The sequence below is a fragment of the Lytechinus variegatus genome, chromosome 3 (genome assembly GCF_018143015.1).
Source record: "Lytechinus variegatus isolate NC3 chromosome 3, Lvar_3.0, whole genome shotgun sequence".
Lineage (NCBI taxonomy): Eukaryota > Metazoa > Echinodermata > Echinoidea > Temnopleuroida > Toxopneustidae > Lytechinus > Lytechinus variegatus.
Window position 1 is genome coordinate 518,071 of NC_054742.1, and position 23,696 is coordinate 541,766.

The window sequence follows — 23,696 nt, forward strand, 5'->3', positions numbered from 1 at the left end:
TCACTCCGCTCGAATAGCCGGAGCGATCGCAGCCGATGCTTTCTACAATTTCACTGGCGCCGATTTTCAGCATTTCTTGGACCCTCTTGTAGCGTTGCAGTGTGTTGCAGAACTAAGTGCAGTATGGGCCATACCTGTAATGTCAGGTCTGGCCACTTCAGTATCAGTGTCGGAGAAGCGATTCTTCAGGACGTTAACCAGATCTACAATGTTCCTTGGCGATGGATACGGGCTTGCTGTTCAGTCACTAGCTAATCAGTTCAAGTGGAGAACAGTGGCATGGTTATGGTTAGGAACACGGTACCAGAGGGTTCATGTTTCAGCTGTTAAAAAATACTTTGATGTCATTGGAATTACATACCAAGAAATTCTCATTCAGAACTTTGAAAGCACCATACACGCATTGGCAAACACCCTTTCATCCGCAAAAGGTGAGATTGAAAATCATATAGCCTTGGTTTGGTTTTATTTACCGTATAAAAAATCACAATAAAATACATTGCACAAGATACAAGATAAATATAAATATATAAACATGCACATAAAAATATACGGATGGATCACTCTATTAAGAGCCATTGATATAATGACTCTGTTCTTCCTAGAGGTCCAGTAAAAGTAACATGAGAAATAATATGATATAAACATATATATATGTATATAATGATACGATAATGATAATGTTACATACATGCCATGTATTTAAAATATTATCAATTAAAAACAAAATAATGATCAATAATTAAACACAATTACATAACAGTCCTAAACATTCCCTATTCCTAAGGACCCCACCCCCGGTCAAACTAAAGTTTAGAGATCAAAGGTTTCTATCCATTTATCAAGGTCAGTTTTAAATAAAGTGAGTGTTTTGGGTCTGCGAAGATTAAGTGGGAGTTCATTATATATTTTCGATCCACGATAAGAAAATATCCACTTACAATAATTAGTCTTTGGTTTAATACAAGATTTCAAACATTTCTTAGGGCATAAATACTTTCTTTGTGAACGAGATTATTTTGTAAATATTTCGGAGATAAATCGTGAAAAATCTTAGACAACATTATATACATGTGTTTTTGGGTTTCTCAATTTAAAAGTTCGTGAATTTGGAATATAGATGTGTGAGTGTAGGGACTTATTTCGAGAATAATGCGCCAAGCCCTATTTTGGAGTTTTTAACATAATTATAATCTCTCAAAATTTGTGGTAATATTAATAGATAGAACAGTAGAATAGTAGAAGTGTCTCGAATACTCAGTCACTGGCGTACTTGCGATGGTTCATTGGGGCTCATGCACCCTCAAAACAATATAAAAGTGGTATTTTGACACAACATTATCCTTCCTTTAATATTTCCAACTTGATTATTTCATCATTAACTTATAATTTCAAAGTGATTTTCCTTTAAAATTGTTTCTATACACGTCAAATTTAAGAATTTATAGAGATTTTGGGGTCTGGTGTAGATCGTCCCATGCTCCAAAGATTGATCAAGCCATGAGTGCTTCTTGCGGATCAATTAATGGCTGTCTGTGACCAACAAGAGTAGATGATCTTTACCGACTGATTGTGTATTGCCCCTCCACACATCAGAAGAGAGGTGTCAACTGAAGTGGAAAGAGCCAAGTAAGAAGATAACCCCTTTATCCACTCTTTAACAGTTTTGAACCTGCCCAAAAAGGAAACTCAAACCAATAGAGACCACTCTTGCCGCTGGGTGCGATAATATATGCCACAAGACTGTTGCAAGACCGATCACAACACGGCTTACAACATTACACCACCGTTGCATTCGCACGTATGCGACCGTTCCTCGGTATTAAAAAATAGGAGTTAAGAATAAATAAATGAGAGGGCAGAAAATATAAGATTTGAGTCGTGTCAATGCGTGACACAAAATCGTGCAAGTGTCAGGCTGGCATTACGTCGACTCTCGCGACTATGCAATCAGTCGTGCAACTATTGAGACTGATATGAAACCACTCGTGATCCCTCGTGCAACACTCACATATAGCACGACCACTCGAGCACAATACGAGCATATGCGACTCAGCCTGGGTTGACACTTGCACGATTTTGTGTCACTCAAGTCGTGCCAGTGCGCAAACTAGTCGTGAACTGGCGTGAAGTGTGCGTAAACACGTCGTGACACGTCGTGACTGCGTGCCATGTCTGGGCGAGAATTTTGAAATGTTCAAAATTTTGGTCACGACAAAATTTAGCGACCGGGTCGTGAACTATGCGCAAACTGTTCGTGAACTCATCGTGAACTCGTCGGGACGATGCGGGAGGATGCGTGCCAGTCACGACTGTCACGAATAGTTCACGAACAGCTCACGTCGTGTTCACGAATAGTTCAGCACGACACCATCCGAATTGTGTGTAGAAGTGTGTAAACTATGCGCAAACTATGCGTGAACTCGTCGCGAACTATGCGTGAACAAGTCGTAAACATTGCGGGAGCCTCCCAGTTCGTGCCCCCAAAATGACACGACTTGCCACGACAAAATCGTGGCCAAAAGTCGTGCAAGTTTCAGCCTGGCTATACTCGTACACGGAGTTTACTGGTTGCTTTTGTTGTACGACAGCTGTTGCATCTGTGAAAGCCTCTGTGCGATCGTATGAGATTAAGAGAAATGCCAGTAGTTGCAGTAAACACTGATTTCATGAGAAAGTCTGTAAATCCAGGCTTAATTGTCAGTATATCATCGAGGATCTAAATCTGGTACAATTACATAAAACTTTGTGAAATCTTGAAGTACGCTAAAAAATGTTCACAAGCACTGAAGATCACCAACACAGATAAACGCACGTGGGACAGTATAATATTATTGCTTTGAATGTCGGCCCGACCCGAATCATGTGCCTATTTGCTAATTTCTCAGCAATTACACAGTTTCTTCCAGAATCCTTTGGCACATATCTTTCATCAAACAGACACTTTGGTGGTCATTTCATTGGATTCTGTAAGAACTCATTTTGATATCATTACCACAACTGGCATTTATCTTTATTAGTGATTAATGCCTGTTGTAGCATGTGGCGCGACCAAAGGTCGCGAATAGTCGTAGGTCAATTCTGAAAGGGACTTTAGTTGAGAATAATGGGAAAAATCCGAAATCAAAATGTAACCCGTATCCTTCATACAAAATAATATGATACCATTTTTTTTTCAATCAGTGACGTAAATTGAAAGTGACATTGTTGGATAAGACGCTCCATTTCTGAAACTTTGAGAGAGGGTGCAGCGAGTGATACCCCAAAATCAAAATTTCTTTTTCACAGCTGCAGTTATACCTTGGTCACATTTGCTCTACAGCGGCCGTAGATACCTGAATTCTAGAGATTTCTGCGGCGGCCGCAGAAAATCTGCGGTGGCCGGAGGGTCGACCTACGGCGGATTCCTACTTTTTACAGGCCGTAGGGGTGGCCCTAGAATTTTAACGCGGAGTTATAACATTTTTTTCGTTTCTACGATCGACGTAGAAAATAGCCTAGCCGTAGGCATGGCGTAGAACGGTCTACGGCGGCCGTACGTCGAACGTACGGTGGCCGTGCGGCTGCCCTCGTGTTTTTCTTCCCTCCTTTCCCCTTCTCCTTTTTGTGTTATCTGCTCGGGAGCCACCAGGCGCGCATTTATAATTTTGCACCTCGGGGGCCCGACCTATAATTTTGGCCCATATGCATGTGTACTTTTCGAGAAAAAAAATGACGACCCCTCCTCGTCAGGCAAACAGGTGCCTTAAATGCATATTGAATTATCTTATTTCATAATCACATGAAAAAAGGGCAACTGCAGACCACTTTTGTTATGATTACTTAATAAAAAGCAAACTATCCATGAATATGATATAATACCACTTTTTTAAAGAACAAATGTGACCAGGAAGCACAGATATTGCACTTTCACCAGCGGCTAACTTGGGAAAAATATGACCTTATTATCATTATTATTATTATTATTATCATTATTATTGTTATTATTAGTATTATTATTATCATCATGGGGAATTTAAACTTATCCATACTGTACACTGTTATTTTATATTGTTATTAAACTTGTTTTGTGATAAAAAAAAATCATGGGAATAAAATGCTGATTTTTGTTGTTGTTCCTAGGGTGTAATTCTTACTTAAGACTAACGCGTTTATTAACATCTTAATTTTATTCATACAAACAAGTTAACATGGTTAAGGGAGATTTATTTCATAAGTCCAAATTAATAAATAATGCGAACTCGAGTTTTGATAGCTTGTGTATTGACCAGAAAATAGAATATTCTGAGAAGTTTTGTAAGCATGAGCAGGCTGGGTATTCATCTATCTGTCAGGCGAGCTGAAAATTGTTTATATTCCAAAATGACCCAAAGTTTGGAAATTCTAAGCATTATTGGTAATCATGAACAGGATGGGCACTTTAAAATTATTTGACGCGAGCGCCAAGCACGAGCTGAACTACGTTTATATTCCGTTCCAGAACTAGACATTCTAAGGAATTTAGGTAATCATTAACAGGATGTCCATCTAACTAATCATTCGATGCGAGCGCGAATCACCACAAAGGTCAAATTTGTCCCCCCCCCCTTCTTAGGTCGAACATCAATTTGGTGCCCCCGCACTTTTATTACTCCCCTTTTTCTCCTTTTCCCTATATCTTGTTTCCTTCTCTCTTTCTTTTCTCCATTTCCTCTTTCTCTTCTTTCCCCCTCCTTTTTTATCTCCCTTTTCTTTCCCTTTCTTCCCTCCCTCTTTTTGGCGCCCCCTTTTTGCCTACCCAGGGGCCCCGGACCCAGAAAAACCACCCCCTCCCTCCCGCCCAGAATACGTGCATGGGCATGGTGTGAAACTTTAAAAACTTTCTGAAATGAAATGTCTAATGTAAAATATCATGATGAGTGTGACATGCAATTCATGGTATACTCACTGTATAGTCCCCCTGCAGCCGCCGTGAGGGCGCCTTGCGGCCACCTCGCGTCTGCCGTAGAATATGTCAAAAACCTACGGCCAGCGCAGGGTCGCCCCAGGGCGACCGTACGTCATGATTTCAAGGACATACGTCAGCCGCAGATTTTTTCTCCGTAAATTAACAAATACGCCGTGCGGCGACCGTAACATATGTGACCGCTACAGTAAGTGGCCGTGGAAATTCTGAGGCGACCGTAGAATTGCTACTGGCCGTAGAAATTTTAGAATCTACAGCGGCCGTAGCAAATGTTACCAAGGTATTACTGTTCTTAAATCTGGTGGGTGTTTCATAAAGCTGTTCGTAAGATACGAATGACTTTACGCACGACTGGTGATCCTTTCTTTACTATGCGATATCTCTATGTAATTGATTTATGACCTAAGAACATGTTCCAGTCATGCGTTAAGTCGTTCGTAACTTTACGAACAGCTTTATGAAACACCTACCTGAAAATGTCATTTTTTTAGTAAGGTGTGATTTCGTATTCTTAAATGTTTTGAGCAACCGGAGAAATTGTACTTACAAATAATGAACGACAAAACAAATCACCCTAACGTTCGTTCCATTATCAATCAAATTTGATGGTATTTCTGTGGAATTGATAAACATTACTTTAAGATTAAAAAAAACGCACGAATAAAATGAAAAAGGATGGAAAATTCAGACACACACAAAATCATGCTCAGCCCTTAATCCTCTTAAGACTGAGCATGCTAAGATAAATCTTTATTTAAATTTAAGGTCCTCTTCTTTCTTTTGTGTTTCCGAATACTCCCTCTTTAACAATGAACGGCAAGAACAAAAGAAATGAACTTATATAAAAAAGCTTTACATGTAAATTTTCTTTTTAGAAATGTACATTTATCAAAGATTCGAGAGAAATGCTATTGTGCATGGACGAGGGAGAAAACGCTATTTTTGTGTTTTAATATGCGATAATAAATACTTGTACAAATGTCGCTGCTAACCTGAACAAAAATATTTCGGAAACAAAACGATAAAGAATGAATAAACTTTTTGCTACAGATATACATAGATTTATTTTCGTTTGTAACTGAGTTATTGTACATGTGGTTGTTTTTTTCTTATCTGGATTTACTATTTGATATATCCCGTGAAGGGAAATGCTGTTTTGCAAGAGGTCTGCTTTTTTGTAATTCCTCATTGCTTTGTATTTCATGAAATCATTGGCGGCGGAGCAGAAGAGTATCTTTTGTGTTTGGGGGGGGGGCGGCTATTGTTGCGCCCCCCAACACAAAAGATAATCCTCTGCTCCGCCGCCTATGCATGAAATCAATTAATAAATTAATTTAATTGGTAAAGACAAAGTGATGTCATACCATATTCCATGTATCAACGATATACTCAGATTCTCGTTTTACAGGGTTCTGGTATTGAAAGTGTTAAGTATTCGTGTGTTTTCTTTTGCACAAGAAAAAAAGTCGTGTAATTTGTCTTCATTTCCGTCTTAATGAAGTCTGCTCTACAAAGTAATTGGTTTTCAAACAGAATGGAGTAGTTGTTGACATTTGTGGAAAGGAGAGCCAAACGACAGACACTACTCGATTCTCGAGATGGATTGGCAGTTGATACAGAACATAATGTCTGCTGTGAAAGAAAATAGAGTAAGCGAAAACGACGCAAATTTGTATAAAGTTTGAAAATAACTGTAGTTGTTTATTGGGGGGAACGGAAGCATCACACATTGTTTATGTAAAAAAATGTTGGTAGGATAATAAAAAGTTATCTATTGTTGAGTCATCGATTTTTTTTTATTTGAAAGCAGCAATGTGTTAACTTATAAAAAATTCATTTGAAGCAGAAAATAACAAAATTGTTTCTTACAGCACTTTAATTTTCGTCATGTACACGATACATCAATCAAAAGAAAGGTCATTATCACTGGTTTTACAGATTTTTCAGGGAATTTGATGGGCGTATTTTGCCACCAAACCATTCTTTTTTTAGATTCTTAATTTCGTTTTTCAGAATCATTTGCATCTAACTCCCGTACATCATATCAACCCCTTCGTGTTTATCCTTTTCCTACGGAATCGTCTTAGTTTACTTGTCAGCAAATTTTATTTGAATTGGCCCGCCTCCAATATATTTGCCACTTTGAGTCGTCAATTACCATTTCCATATTGTATTGCCACGGATAGATACTTCATGCAAGCTATATAGGTAAAATTTTGTCTCCTCTTTATTGAAATCATAATTGGTATAGTGTCGAAAATCTGTCAATCTGACGGTCAATCAGATCAGGGTCGCCCTAGCCACTAACCCTTCTCTGTGGTCTAGTGGTTAAGTCACCGGAGACACTTTTTCGGCATCACCAATTTTTTCCAAAAGGGTAGATAGCTCTGGGGAACCTTGATTTAAGCTACGCCTACCACTGTTCTCTTCTCTTCATCCATTTCTTTCACAATAAATTAAGGGTTTTATGTTAGGGTTAGGATTAGGGTACGTTATAGTGTTAAGCCCAGGTTTGTTGTAGGTCATTCGATTAGTGTGTAGTTATAGAGAGGAACAGTTTTCGCCGGAGCAAATGTCATGGAACCAGTTGGTAATAAAATATATAGCTCCTGCAGCATCGGATTACTTAGCTCAATGTTAAAAACAAACATGTCTCACGGGCAACTAATTGATAAAATTAGCAAAATATCATATTATAGAGAACACCATGTTGAGTTGAAAAACAACTAGATTGATTTTCGATTGCACGCAATCAAACTGTTTGCCTCCGTCACTGCCAGACAAAATATATGTCACATAAATTTTAAAATTCACCAATAATTGCTCCTTTGACCTTAATAATCCCCAAATCAATTCAGATCACCATAACTCCCATACGTATATATAAGCCAAATCTGATATTGATCCCCCAAGCGATTATTCTTTTATATCGAGAACGAAAATTTTGAAGTATTATAATGACTTTGACCTTTGACCTTATGATATCCAAATCTAGTCAGATTACTGTTCCTGAAATAATGCATACATGAAACAAGATATGATATGAACTCTCTAAACTAATCCTTATTAATTAAAAAAAACCGGTATCAGACAGTACAAATTATTTCCTAAAAGCCAAGGTTGAATGATGAGCCTCAATATCACACTATTTTTGTGAATTAGTAATTAGAACACAATGAAAAGTAATGGACAGCAAAAAAGCAAAGGAAAGCATAACTTGCGTACAGATGGGGGGGGGGCTTGGAGGCATGGACCCCTAAATATATCTCGGTCAGAAAAAACGAAAATGGGGGGGGGGGAATATTTCATTATTTCTTTTAATTATAGACTTTATGGCAAATTCTATAAATATATATTGTAGTGAAAGGGTCACATTTTTTCAATCGCTTGTTCGCCCATCAGCTCCATCTAGAATCGCTTGTATTACATATTTAACTTGCGCATGTCTAGACTCACATGAATACACAAATTCTCTACTATGTTAACCCGATCCCCTTTCTTTCGCAAACACGACTTTACTCACATTATTGGATTGAGATAAATTGGACATGATTGGATCGTTCCAATATGTCAACCTGGGGCGTACGTCTCGTAAACGATGGTTTTTAAGTTTGGGTATCAAAAGCACGAAAATGATCCGCACATATTAAAGCAGCCAAGCTCAAATGGCAGAACAACGTATTATTTCTTCTCCTTTGCCTGTAAAGAAATCTTTGGCAATCTAAATTTCAGTTTTCTGTCTATGTCTCCATGGTCCAACACTTGTAAAGTTTGAACGATTATTCATTTGGTGATTAATATCAACTTTGAAAATTATGAGGAAAGTGCAAACCATCATTCCTATTTTTTCTCCGGCATATCTAGCAGTCGCACTTTTTCTAGTTGTTATGACTGCAAAAATTTCGCCATGTACGCCTACTGATTTATATCTATTGATATTTCATGGGAACAGTTCGAGATTGGGCTATCGGTATAATGGCCCTGCTATAGATATAGCCGTTGAAGAAATTCGTCGAAGAGTCAGAGTGGGTGAATATAGTAACTTTTCCCTTAGTTTGGAACATGTAACCATCATGTGTTTCCGAGGTGAGCGTAAAGCTGCCGCCATTGTCGCAAAAACTTACTTCAATCGTCCTCTGGCGGCAATAATGGGTCCACCATGCAGTGGGAACATGTTATGTGTGGCCGAGTTGGGTGCCGCTTGGGACATTCCAGTTTTCTCAGGTCTTGCGACCAGTCGACTCCTTGAAAACGATGACATCTATAGCACCTTAACCCGAACCACCCATGTAATTGCCAGTGGATACGCCTATTCGAGTGTGGAGCTCTTGCGTTATTTTGGATGGCGTGTGGTATCAGCGATGTGGGATGGTGGTTTTAACTATTGGTCACTCATTGAAGGAGCAGTAAATGAGGAACTATTGAAATTAAAGATTGACAGTCACGATATCTCAGTTAGGTCGTTCCCTGATAAAAACTTGGCCCTTCTCCACGCCGTTGAAGAAGCTAGAAGTAATTTGTTTTCATTTTTTACACTATATCTTCATCAATTAACTATCATCGTCTACACTATCTCCAATTTTTATTCTCTCTCCCTCCCTCTTTCTCTCTGTTATTAGTATCATCACATTAAAGAGATCTCGTTTCACTTGTCCACATTACTCCTTCAGTTTCATCATTCGCATACTACTACATCATGCACTCTTTGAAATTGAAGCAATGAAAACTGCTATAAGTGTTGTCATTTTTCTTCATTTTAATATATTCTCGATTTGGTCTGTTTGTCTCTTTATATTCTCTTGAAATAATCTATCACCTTTACGAGAAAAAATAACCCGCACTAAAGTCGACCTAATTTCTCATATTAACTATAATAACTTCCGTCTCTCTCTCTCTTTTCTACGCTGATGCAGTCATCTTCATGGCCGTGGATGGAGATACTTTACGAGAGATCATGCTCCATGCCTACGATTTAGATCTTATCAACGGAGACTACGCTTTCATTAACATCATCCCTTTTCGAGATGAACAGTTGTTCGGGAACGACTCATGGAAGCGTGTAAGTGTGGCATCTCTATCAATTCGTCCCTTAAAATCAATCTGAAACAGCCACCTTGAACAGTAAAAGCTCAAGTTATTTGACAGTCACTGATTCCTTACCAAAGAATGCAACAATTTGATAATATGTTATTTTTCACTAAACAATAAATTACAATAGTTTTATGAAAATGAATTTGTATCAAGAGTACCAATATAACAAAGAGACCTATGAAAATGCAGTCCAAATGAACTTGTTTAAAGCCAATGCATCAGAATCGTAAAACAGGGGAGCATTTCATCAATATTTTCGTCCGACAGAACTGAAAACTTTCCTTGATTTTGATTGGCTAAGATGCACGGTTACTGTCTGATAAAACAGGACTTGTGGGATAAAACGTCCGACAAGTCCTTTCATGAAACGCTTCCCATAACACATATTTTATCCCATCCGACCAAACTGCTGTCCAAGTAGGGTCGGGATTCGGAAGAATGCGCAATCGTATATAATACGAAAACATGAAGAGGGATCAAGCAAAATAGAGACATAAATTGATTAATGAATTAAATTGTTAATTTGAAAACTTGTTTGGTGAAGAAATTTAAAAACTTCACGAGTTTCCATGTCAAAAGAATAAACGCTGAAACATTTCGATACAGTATTTGTGATGAAAGCCTTAATCAGTAGTGGCCGCACAGAAACACTGTTAATGAAGGTGCTGTTGGCGCTGACAAGTCACTAACACCACGAGCAGAATGAACGCACAGATAGCGCCGTTAGGCATAGGTGTTGTTAGTGGCTTTGAGCCTTATAGTTAGACAAAATCTATGTAGACGGGTCAACATACGACCAAAAATACCCTTACCCGGAACAAATTGCATTAAATGATTTTTCAACGGCCTTTTGTACTATTTGACCTCAGAAATAACATACTAAAATCTACCAAAATCCACATCCAGGAGAGTGGTTATTTTCAAGATGGCGTCCAATATGGCCGCAATTCACTGAAAATGGATGACTCATTCCTATTTCGATTCATATTCCATGGTCTAGGAGGTAAAAAAAATTGTCGATACAGGCTAGAGTTATTTATAAGTCCTCCATTGTACCTGACAAATCCAAGATGGCTCCCAAAATGGCTACCGTAGGCTGAAAATCCAAAATTTATCTAAGTGGCTTTAATTTGGTTTTTATTCAATGGTTTTAATGGTAAAGTAATACTTTAGAACAAGTTACAAGGACAGACAGTGGTTTGCTGTGTCAAAAAAAAAATCCAAGATGGTGTCCAAAATTCTAGATGGCTTCCAAAAATGGAGTTTGAAATGGCTGTTGACAACTAAAATGGACATGGATAACTAAATTAACAAGGACAGTCAGTAGTCCAGTATGTTAAAAAATCCAAGATGGCTTCCAAGTGTCTATACCATAATTATGGTAAATGGGTCAAATAATACATTTGGGCAAGTATATAACAAGGAAATTCAATGGTCTGGTATGTGCAAAAGTGCGCGATAAATTCAAAAAAATTATTCTGAAATGGCTGCTAATACTTCATTTTGGCCTGAGAGATGTGATTTTGGTGTCTAAACCACTGGTTTCAAGGGTCAATTGATACATTAGGGCAAATGACAAGGACAGTCAGAGGCCTGGTATTTCAAAAAAATCTATGTTGGCTTCCAAATATTGATTCTAAATTGACTGCGGTTACTTAAAGCGGACATTGTTTATTTCATATCGGCCTGGGAGATGCCATTTTGGTGTATAAACTACTGGTTTCAATGGTAAAAATAATACACTAAGACAAGTTTTAAGGACAGTCAGTGGTCTGATATGACCAAAAATCCAATATGGCTTCCAAGATTGATTCTAAAATGGCTGCTGATACAAAAAAGTGGCAAAGCTAATTTTATTGAGAAAAATTTGAGAAAATTTCGGTGTCTAAAATATTGTTTCAAGGGTAAAATGACATATTAGGACAAGTTACAATGACAGTCAGTGGTCTAGTATATCAAAAATTCCAAGATGGCTTCCAAAAAGAGTAAAAAATGTCTGATGTTACTTAGAAAAGGACATAGTTTATTTAATATCTGTCTGGGGAATATGAGTTTGGTGTCTAAACCATGGTTTAAAGGGTCAAGTAAAACAATAGGGTAAGTTACAAGACCAGTCAGTTGTCTGTATGTTAAAAACAAATCCAAGGTGACTTCAAAAAAATGGGGTGTAATCGACTTTTGTTACTTAAAAGTATACATAGTTTATTAGAAATACACATTGGAGGTATGATTTTGGTGTATACACTCGGGCTTAAAGGGTCAAGTAATATATTGGGTAAAGTTGACAGGACAGGCAGGTGTCGGGTATGTCAAAAAATCCAAGTTGGCTTTAAAAAGAAAAGGGTTCCAAAGTGACTGCTGTTACTTAAAAATTGACATAGTTCAAACAATATCCACCCGACGTGCGAAATAATCTTGGTGTGTACACTTAAATGCATGGGGATAAGTTATCACATTGTTTCATGAGTTGGAAGCAGCACCCATTTTGATTAAATTTTAGAATCCACCATGGATTTTTTTAGACAAAATGTAATGTACTAACCATCCTTGTTACTTGTCCGAATGTATTATTTGATCATTCAAACTACAATTTAGACACAAACATTATACAGATAGATATTGTAGAACTCTGACCATTATTGAGTGATTATGAGTCGTTTTAAATGTTTTTTTGAAAACCCTCTTGGATTTTTAGGCAAACTGGACAACCATATATCAATGAAACCAGTCAAAACGTATTATATTAACCATGAAACCATGGTGTTGACATCGGAATCACATCTTGGACACACCAGAGCACTGGCTGTCCTTGCAACTTGTTCCGATTTACTACGTCACCATTAAAACCACTAAATAGAAACCAAATTAAAGCCACTTAAGTGGATTTTTTTTAATCCTACGGCAGCCATTTTGGGCGCCATATTGGATTTTCCTGGTACCCTGGAGTACTAATATTCACTCTACCTCGTATCAATAAATTCGTTTACCCACTGGACCATGGAATGTGAACCTAAGTAGGATTTTAGGGTGGATAATGAGTGAGTTATATTCATTTTCAGTGAATGGCGGCCATCTTGAACGCCATCTTGAAAATTAATACTTTCCCGTATGCGGAATTTGGTAGATTTTAAAATATTACATTTAATTAATTCATTGTAAGCGCTTTGGGCCTAATGGGTAAAGCGCAGTACAAATCATAAGTATTAACAATAACAATAATAATAATGTTATTCCTGAGGCCAAATACTGCCAGAAACAGATGAAAGATCATTTGTTGCAACAGTTGTTCCGGGTCAAAACATGGTTTGACCCGTCTAATGACGTACTATGTATGTGTGGATTGATACAATGTAAAGGCCTTTATCCCACAGGCTCAATGTCTTATTCGCATTAAACCGGGGCTCGGATTTTCAACATTGATTCTTACTTTGTGATAACACTATACTGAATTCTGATTATTTCAACCATAATAGGTCCATGTTTTAACCGTCTATGGAGGTGTATATATGAAAGTAGTATGTGGAGTATACAAACAATTTAACATTATTAACAAAAAAAAGAAGAAAGAAATGAACGAATTAAAAAATATATGATAGAGTTTTTCATTACTAAAAATGTTATTATACATCAATATGTACTTTACGCGAGCTGATGATGTCATTTATCATTTCCCCACTTATACAGCGGAAAGTAAATATAACCACCGCTTAAGAAATCATCATGGCAATAAGGGGGAGGGTGGGGGTGTTTTTTGAAGCTGTAAGTTCTGCACGTACTGCACGACGAGAATGGTGATCCTATTTTTTTTCCAAATTTACATTTGTGTTGATTAAGTTCAAGAGAGAGCGTTACCAGGCATGGAACACCTACCAAGTTCACATCTTCCTTAGATCAATATATAACACATTTGTGAGATTGTTCAGTTAGTAGTCGCAGGCCATGAAAAAAAAACGTGACCGTTATCTTACGATATAAATCTTAAGGAAACACATGAATCTTATCTAATTTTATCATTAGGCTGAATATTCATATATATTGGATTATACTCTCAGTCTGTGATTTGTGTTTAATGAGATTTATCAACCTCATTTCAATAACAATCAATCTTTTATTAAACCCTATTAACCACTCTGTCACTTTTTCGTCCATCGGTATCTCTTTATCTTTCTGTTGATACGCTCCTCACTACTAACAGTACTCTCTACTCCTATCATCCTGTTCTTCTGGGATTTTTTTTTATTGGTCTTCTCTTTCCTCTTCCTATCTCTCTCACCCCTTAACTTCACTGTCATTCACACAACCTTCTTAATTCGTTATAATTGTTTTACTCTCGACACCCTCCTTTTCATTTTCTTTAAATTTATTTCATTTCCTACTTTTCCTGGCTCTCTTTCTTTGATGGCTCTAGGGTGATGATCGCGATGCAGAGGCCAAGGTCGCTTATCAAGCTTTGATGACGATTCGTGTTTTTGAGCCTACGTCAGAAGCTTACCGAGAGTTCGAACAAAATGTCATTGAAAGGCAAAAAAGAGACTTTAATATTACTGATTCCGACTCTGGCTCGGTAAGTGAAGCTATTCACGAGGGTATTAAAAGTACAGTGGGTTTTTTCCCCAGTAGGACTACTAGTAGCACTGAAAGAAATATTTTGTCGAAAAGGCATACAAATTTATAAACAGCACAAATAGGAATTGCATCATAAGGGTATCAAAAGGGAATGACGATAATGATTGTTATGAAATTCTGATTCCCATGGAAATACAGGCTGACTAAAGATATGAACAAACTGTTTTAGCGTCTACTCTCTTTAAATAACAAGTACATCTATAGATTAAACATTTCCATGAACGTCATGTATACGAACATGTAAATTATGACGAAGTACACACACTTAACATGTTTGGCAACATACTGTCCGCTGTGTTTGGTAATGTATGTTGGTAATATATATATATATTTATTTATTCACGCATGAGTGAGTTAAAACAATTTGAAGAGGGGATACCAAAAAATCAATTGGCGGGCGGTATCTGGCTTTCAAAAAGAAAACCACATTTCTGAAAAGTTCAATATCTGCTCTTTATAATTTGATACCTCAATTACAGAAAATAGTCAGGAAATGACAAAGTTCTGGTTATTTGAAATAAGGCTTGAATTTCAATAATTTCATAAAATGAAGAGGTTTTACAGGCTATCGTTCAAACTCACTCGACACTCCGTTTTGTTCACGATAAGGCATTAAGTATTTTGTTAACCGTGCGATAGCTTCTGTGGGAAACAAGTGGAAACACGTTTCCTCAATGAAATTATGGAAATACAAACATTTTTTCGAGGGAACATAACCTTTTTTACTTCTTGACCATTTTCAAATAAAAGAGCAAATAGTAAACGTTATAAGCACATGATTTCTTTTTGTAATTCAGAAACCCCCTGCCAAATGACTTTTTGGTATCCTTTCTTCATTTTTTTTTTGCTCACTCATGCGTGAATGAGGGATAATCTAAGTAAAGTCAGATAAAATAGTAAAAAAGGTCACCGCACTTTGCTCATTTTCTGAAAATGTGAATGGAACATATCATCATATTTGAGGTTAAAATTAATTGAAAGAATACTACTATAACCATTTTGAAAGATTATAAATCTTTATTTTAGTAAATTAGTTTCAAATCGTCGCCAATCGTACGACTGCTATGACGTCATTATGATTAGGTATTAAATTCGCTTTTATTCTAAGAAGAATGATAACATAGTCACAGATTTGAACATAGGTATTCGTACGATGATGTCGAACATTACACAGTAAGATATCCAAAGTCTCAATATTAGCATCAAATTCTACAACATTTTATTCGCAGACCAATCGTAAGGTGCGCGGTCGCCTTAAGCTTTACATTGTTAGCTCATTCGTCTATTGTATATATGATTAAGTTATGATAAATCATCGCTAAATCTCTGTTTCGTTTTTTGTGGGATGCACTCTATATCATGGGCAATTATTATCCAATCGAGCAAATATATTACCCAATTATTAGTTTTATTACAATTTGGACAGATTTAAACCAATTTTTTAAATTGACAGTATGTTGCCCAGTGATGGTTAAAAATTGGGTCTTTTTGCCCAACCCTTTTAAGAGTGTAGTGTAAAATTCATAAAAACGAGATCAATCATTTTGAGTAGCAAATTTTTTCCACAACTATATTTTAAATTTCAAAAGCGATCTTTTTATTGATTGTGCTAAAAAAATTGATTCACATTTGAATCTAACTAACCTTTTGACAAAATTGATTGCGACTCTATTCTACAACCGAGAGACTCTCAACTAATGAGAACACACTCCCAACAACCAATCTATTCCTGAAAGTTAAATAGAGAATGTTAATGATAAGAGTTATAAAAAACTTCATATTTTTTTTAAAGCGCACAAAAACACCAAGGAAGAAAACGACGTTGCTCAAAGATTCATGAAACAGGAAAAAATAAAATTCATATGTAAATCGTAATGACAACATTTCACTGTGTTTAAAAAGACATGGAAAAGTATTTTTTTTCAGATTTTCTTGTGTTTGTTTTAAATTCAAATACAGAATATCTTCTTGGCTTCTGCATTCTATGACGTAATGATATTATATTCATTGGCAATTAATGAAACAATCGCTGAGGGAGGAGATGTATATGACGGTCATGCTGTTACCAAGAAAATGTGGAACAGGACATTCGACGGTCAGTTCTTACTTTTTTTGAATTGTGTGCTGGTGTGCGTGTGTCGGAAAGGATGTGCGTTTTAGTCTTGATATGATTGTATAATACAGCTTCTTATTAAAGTGCTTTCATAGATCGCAAAATTCATGCGTTGCCACTCTTTGAATATCGACGGCGTTTGCCATATCAATGTATTAATGATCAATGGCGTACCGTGGGTCACGGAATGGGGGGGGGGGCACCAGCACAAATTTTTAGTCACTTAATTAATGGATATTAAACGGATATTATCTCACTGATCACATAACCCGAGCGAGTAGCCCGAGCTGAAAATTGTTGATATTTACACCTAACGAAGGGGAACATTCGCAATCATGATACGAACCTGTCTCACAAAATAAAATAATGCGAGCGCGAACAGGAGTTGAATTTTTTTTTCTGGTATTTTTTTATCCTAACGTGGTGACGCACTAACATACAATGTTTTCAGGTTGATCTGTCTATAGGATTTTCCAGTTTCAATTAAGGATTTTTTAATTCCTTTTTCGTTAGAGTGTTAATGGTCCAACACGCGCAGTAAAGTTTATAACTATCATTGCTATGATTTTCGTTTGTATTTCTTTTGACACCGTCATTACTGATATTATTAATATCATCATTATAATTATCATTATTATCATTATCAATATCATCATCATTAATATCAACGTTATTATCATTGTCACCATCATCATCATCACAATCATAATAATATATTCAATTATTAGTACTATCATCAATATTTCCATATAGCAATATCGTAAAGCTATCTTCATTCATCTACTTTATTGCACATAGAAAATGTTACTTTTCATCAATAAATACCGTTTTCGGTCATAGATTTATTTTTAGTATTGGAGGTACTGACGATGCTCAATGACAAATGTATACATTTCAGGGTTATACGGAAAAGTGAAAATCAATGAGAACGGTGATCGTGATTCAGAGTACTCCCTTTGGGACATGACAGATACGGAGAACGGTACATTCGAGGTAAACGCCTTATTTGATTTTGATTTACACCGACAATTATTTTCATATTTTAATATCTAATTAAGTTAGCCAAATACGATGTGAAGCCATCAATACCATGGAAAAGTAAGCGCAAAATGAAAGAGGATGACATGTCAAAACCTTATCAATGCAGATGTATTTCCTTCTTTCCGGTATTAACCCAATTTAAATGTTTAGGGAATTCGACCATTCCTTAATCCTCATTCTCTGATGGTCATCAATAGGTGGATAGCAATAGTTTTTTCTCACAATTTTGAATATCTCATACGCCTTGTGGTTTTATCAAGAATACGCAGTACTTTTTTTCTCTCATAATTATGTCCAGGGACCCGTAACACAAAGCTTGGCAATGATCGTAGAACATTTTTATGCGATTGATTGCATTGACTACAATGTACAATCAATCTTAGAAATCAAGCTTACGATCAATCGCTAACCTTTGTGTTACGGGACCCAGATAAGAATTTCACGATTAAAGGTATTGTTTAACTTTGTGAGCAGCCGATAAAAAAATCCTCAAACCAAGATGAAACATGTGTACAAGTACATGTATTAGAACTAATAAACCCTGAAAACAACCATCATTGAGAATGAAAAGCTCAAACTACAAGGCAAACCCTGATTTTGTAAATAGTACACATAAGTGTATAGGATGAAATTAAGATGGTGTTTCCGGTCACTTTATATTTCAATTTTTGAAGCACTTAATAATTATTTTCGAATGCAATTTTTTCTGGGCTTCATTTTTGTAACATATCACAGACACAGGTGACAAGTGTGACCTTCTAGCTCAGATTTTGTTTTAGACCTATTAGCTTCCATTCCATTTCTTTAAGTTGACCGTGTGCACTAAATGACATTCAGTTAATTTTTTTCTGGTCATTGTGGATAAAACTGCCCGAAGACGTTGTATTTCATTACTGAAAAAAATAGGCTCTCATCAGGAGGTCATTAGCATTGATCTAATTATCGTTGACATTATTCAAATGAATTAAATCAAGTAAGCATGTAATTATGTAACTTTTTATAATATTAAATGATGAACATAATAATTGGTACATAATATATTGTGTAACAAGATTGCAAACAGAACAAAAACCAGGGTGGTAATGTTGAAAAATATTTACTGCTGGAAAAGCGACATTTCTTTTATTTTTCCAATTCATTTCAAAGACAGAGCTCTTAGAAATATTGCTTCTTTGCTGTCTCGACATACTCGATTGTAGAGGCTATTATCCATTCGGACTGAGAAGACTGAGATAATATTGAACTGTTAATACATAAAGCTACATTAGACATATTAGATGCGATAAAGTCAAATAGACCGAGTCTGTGATGGGAATCATTAGAAAAGCAATATTACATTTACTTTACCGACGCATGGTTTTCAACTCCCAAAAGGTCGCACTTCATAAGTTGGATATGCAAAAAGGGTGGCGGATAAACAAATTTCCACGCATTGCTGTGGATAAATTGTAGCTACATCACAGACCCATGGCCAAATTTGTTGTGTAAGGTCTCATTTTGAAGCTAGAACTATGCAAAAAGGGTGGCGGATAAACAAATTTCCACGCATTGCTGTGGATAAATTGTAGCTACATCACAGACATAAAGCTACATTAGACATATTAGATGCGATAAAGTCAAATAGACCGAGTCTGTGATGGGAATCATTAGAAAAGCAATATTACATTTACTTTACCGACGCATGGTTTTCAACTCCCAAAAGGTCGCATTTTATAAGTTGGATATGCAAAAAGGGTGGCGGATAAACAAATTTCCACGCATTGCTGTGGATAAATTGTAGCTACATCACAGACCCATGGCCAAATTTGTTGTGTAAGGTCTCATTTTGAAGCTAGAACTATAGACTAAATATATCAATATAAATTGGATCACTACAATATCAGCAACAAACACTACAGCAAATTGAATTGGAAGTTAAAGGGGTGGCGGAGCCGGTGGATACGGGAAATGAAAAAAATGTTAAAATGTGATGTTTAACCCATGATTTTTGTTCATTTAAAGCATTTGTTAATTTAATGTCACTACTTAAATAAAATAAAGTTCATTTATTGTCGAAAACAAACATTTGAAACTATTTCAATGAACCTATATACAATTGAATTATTAATGATCTGCCTAATTATTATATTATATTAAGTCGGAAAAAGTTAGCCGATATATACATTCAAAAACATTTTCCCTCTAATTTCTTTAATTTCAATATAGATTTGGTCTAATTTCACTTTATGCATCTTTTTTAAAGTTGATGTACATTTATTAAAAAAAAGATGTAGGCATGCAGGTAATTATGTTAAGTTAATTAACTTAAATAACAATTAAAACATGTATAATTATGCCATAATATATTATATTATATATGTCATGTACATAAACAAGAATACTGACTATCGGTCTCATATTTCTAGTCAGTTTACATGCAAAGAACAACTACGCCTTATTAAAATTTGACAACTTTGAAAATATTCAACAATTAGCTACATATGCATGTTACCTAAAATCTGCAATCCATCTATATATTTATTAAATTTAGAAAAAAAGTTAATTATTTCATTTGTAAACTTCATTTATACTATTTCAAAGTCTAGTATCATTGCAAAAAAAAACTTTTTCTAATCATGTTGTAATGAATTTGCAAGGTATCTAAGGGTGAGGGTCACTTGTTTGGGGAAAACAAATGCAAAATTAGAACAGATTACATTTTTTTTGTTATGGATGCAAGCATTGATGTTTAAATAATACAACTGCAAATACAAGTGTGATCCAATGTAGCATTAATTTTTTCACCATTTTATGTGCAGAAGGTCCAATTTGAGAAAAAACGCATTTGAAAATTCAAATACCTATAACATATAAAAATAACTTTTTTGACCATTTTTACACTGTTCGTGAAATTGAACCACCTTATGACATGCGATCAAAAGTATTTCACTAAACCTTGAATTCTTTAAACAAAAAATTCTAAAATATAAAGTTTCAATAGTTCAAATGCAAATAAAATCCTATTGAAATATGTTTTTTGTAGGTGGTTGGTAACTTTTATTTAACATCATCTGGATTGAAATACACACCAGTCCCTGGTAAATCAATTAAATGGCCAGGAGGTGCAACTGGACCTCCGAGAGATACACCGCTCTGTGGATTCTACAATGAAAATCCTGAATGTCAACCTGACGGTAAGTAACGACCATGACCAATATTCAACTCATGCAGCCACATTCAAGTACTACTACTACTACTACTACTACTACTACTACTACCACTACTACTACTACTACTACTACTACTACTACTACTACTACTACTACCTCTTCTACTACTACTACTACTACCACTACCACCACCATCACCACCACCACAACCACCATCACTACTACTTCTACTAACACTACTACTACTACTACTATCACCACTACTACTACTACTACTTCTACTAACTACCACCACCTCCACTACTACTGCTACTACTACTTCTACAACAACTACTACTACCATCACCACCACAACCACCACTACTACTTCTACTAACCCTACTACTACCACTACTACTACTATCATTACTACTGTTGCTGCTGCTGCTACTACTTCTTCCACTACTACTACTACTACTATCACTACTTCTACCATTACTATTACTACAACAGCTACTTTTACAACAACTACTACAACTTCTACTACAATTACTGCACTCTTACAACAAGTTAGTCAAATTGACTAGACCAGTAGTCAGCTGGGTGCAACTTTTATGACAATCACTGATAATCACATTTCTGACATAAATTCTTGTCAAAAAAAATTATGTTCTAGTAAAATATGACTAGAAAACAATCAAATATTACTGAAATAACAGTTGCCCCCAGCTGACCATGTAAACTAGTTATTTTTTACTGATTCGTTTTTATAGTGTAACTACTTTTTTTCCCATCACTTCTTCGTATACTTTTTATCTTACTATTGTATTACTACTACTAGTCCTAACTGTACTACTACTGCTCACCTATATAATACTTTAACTATTATTTTATATACTGTTGCTGCACTGGTCGTGGTGACTGAAATGACCACTAACACTAACATCATCACCATCACACTATTTCCCTACACTTCTTCAGACATGTCAGAAGCATTCTGGAAAGTAAAAAAAGATGCAAACATCATTCCATATGTAGACATATTTCAAATATATGATATACAGTGTGTCCCAGAAAAAACGAAACGATGATTTATCATAACCTAATCACAAATACAATAAACAAATTACCTAAAGCTTAGAATCTCCTCTTTCATCTCATATAACTTAGATTATTCCTTATTCACGCATGAGTGAGCAAAAACAATTTGTAGAAAGGATACCAAAAACTCATTTGGCGGGGGTATCTGAATTTCAAAATGAAAATCACATGCCTAAAAGGTTCAATATCTCCTCTTTTATTTGATACCTTAATCACAAAAAATGGTCAAGCAGTAAAAACGTTATGTCCCTCGAAACAATGCTTGTATTTCCATAATTTCATTAAATAACGGTTTCCCACAGAAGCTATCGCATGGTTAACAAAATACTTAATGCATGGCTGATCGTTAACAAAATGGAGTGTCGAGTGAGTTTGCACGCTAGCCTGTAAAACCTATTCATTCTATGAAATTATTGAAATTCAAGCCTTATTTAAAATAACCAGAGCTTTGTTATTTCTGGACCATTTTCTTTAATTGAGGTATCAAATTAAAGAGCAGATATCGAACTTTTAAAAATGTGTTTTTCCTTTTGAAACCCAGATACAGCCCGCCAAATGACTTTTTTGTATCCCCTCTTCAAATTGTTTTTGCTCACTCATGCGTGAATGAGAAATAATCTTAGTAATATCCGATGAAAGAGGAGAATCTAAGCTTTACAATGGTAGGTCATTTGTTTATTGTATTTGTGATTAAGTTATGATAAATCATCGATAAATCTCGGTTTGCTTTTTGTGGGACGCACTGTATAATATATACTCTGTAGTGCAATGTGCCTAAATAATTTATATTGAACAATTCACTATCATCATTATTTTTCTGATATTTGGATTCACTTATCTCACTATACATTTAAGATTACTCTGTAACCTTTGTTTGTATCAGTCTCTCGACTGTTTTCTTGGCAATAAACCGATGAATCTGAATCAAGGTGATAGTAAAATTGCCCCACTTTTGTCATTTAGAAAAAAAATGCATATAAGGCGTACTATGTATTGCGCTTTCCATGATAGTAGATAAAAAATATCCCGCGGCAAATTCATTTATTCAAAAGTAAAGTCCACCCCAGAAATTTGTTGATTTGAATCGACATACATGTATAGAAAATCAACAAGCATAATGCTGACAATTTCATCAAATCGGATGTAAAACAAAAAGTTATGACATTTTTAAGTTTCGCTTTTTTCACAAAGCAGTTATATTCATATCTCAGTGATATGCAAATGAGAGAGTCGATGATGCCCCCACTCATCATTTTTTTTTATTGTGTGAATTATACAATATTACATATTGGACAATAACGACCAACTTGACGTAACCATACGATGTTAAATGATGGTAATTCCACATGTTCAGGGAGGAATGAAACTTTGTTTCACATGACAATGAGGAGAAAATTTGATTTTTTTTTCATATTTCATACAATAAAATACAAAAGAAATAGTGAGGGGGGAATTCATCAGTGTGCTCATTTGCATACCTACCAGGACATGACTAACTGTTTTGTGAGAATAAGCGAAATTTTTAACTTTCTTATTTTACATCCGATTTTGATGAAATTTTCAGTGTAATGCTTGTTGGATTTCCTCCTATTATTCAAATCTACTTTTGGCTAGACTTGTCCTTTTAATTCATTCTAAGTTTTAAATCAAT

The 23,696-nt window shown here is 35.7% G+C and overlaps 1 pseudogene; it reads left to right on the forward strand.

The window, feature by feature from the left end:
• Window positions 1-9,862: 9,862 nt before the first annotated feature.
• LOC121409911 overlaps window positions 9,863-23,696 on the forward strand; it is a 34,232-nt pseudogene continuing 20,398 nt past the window's right edge.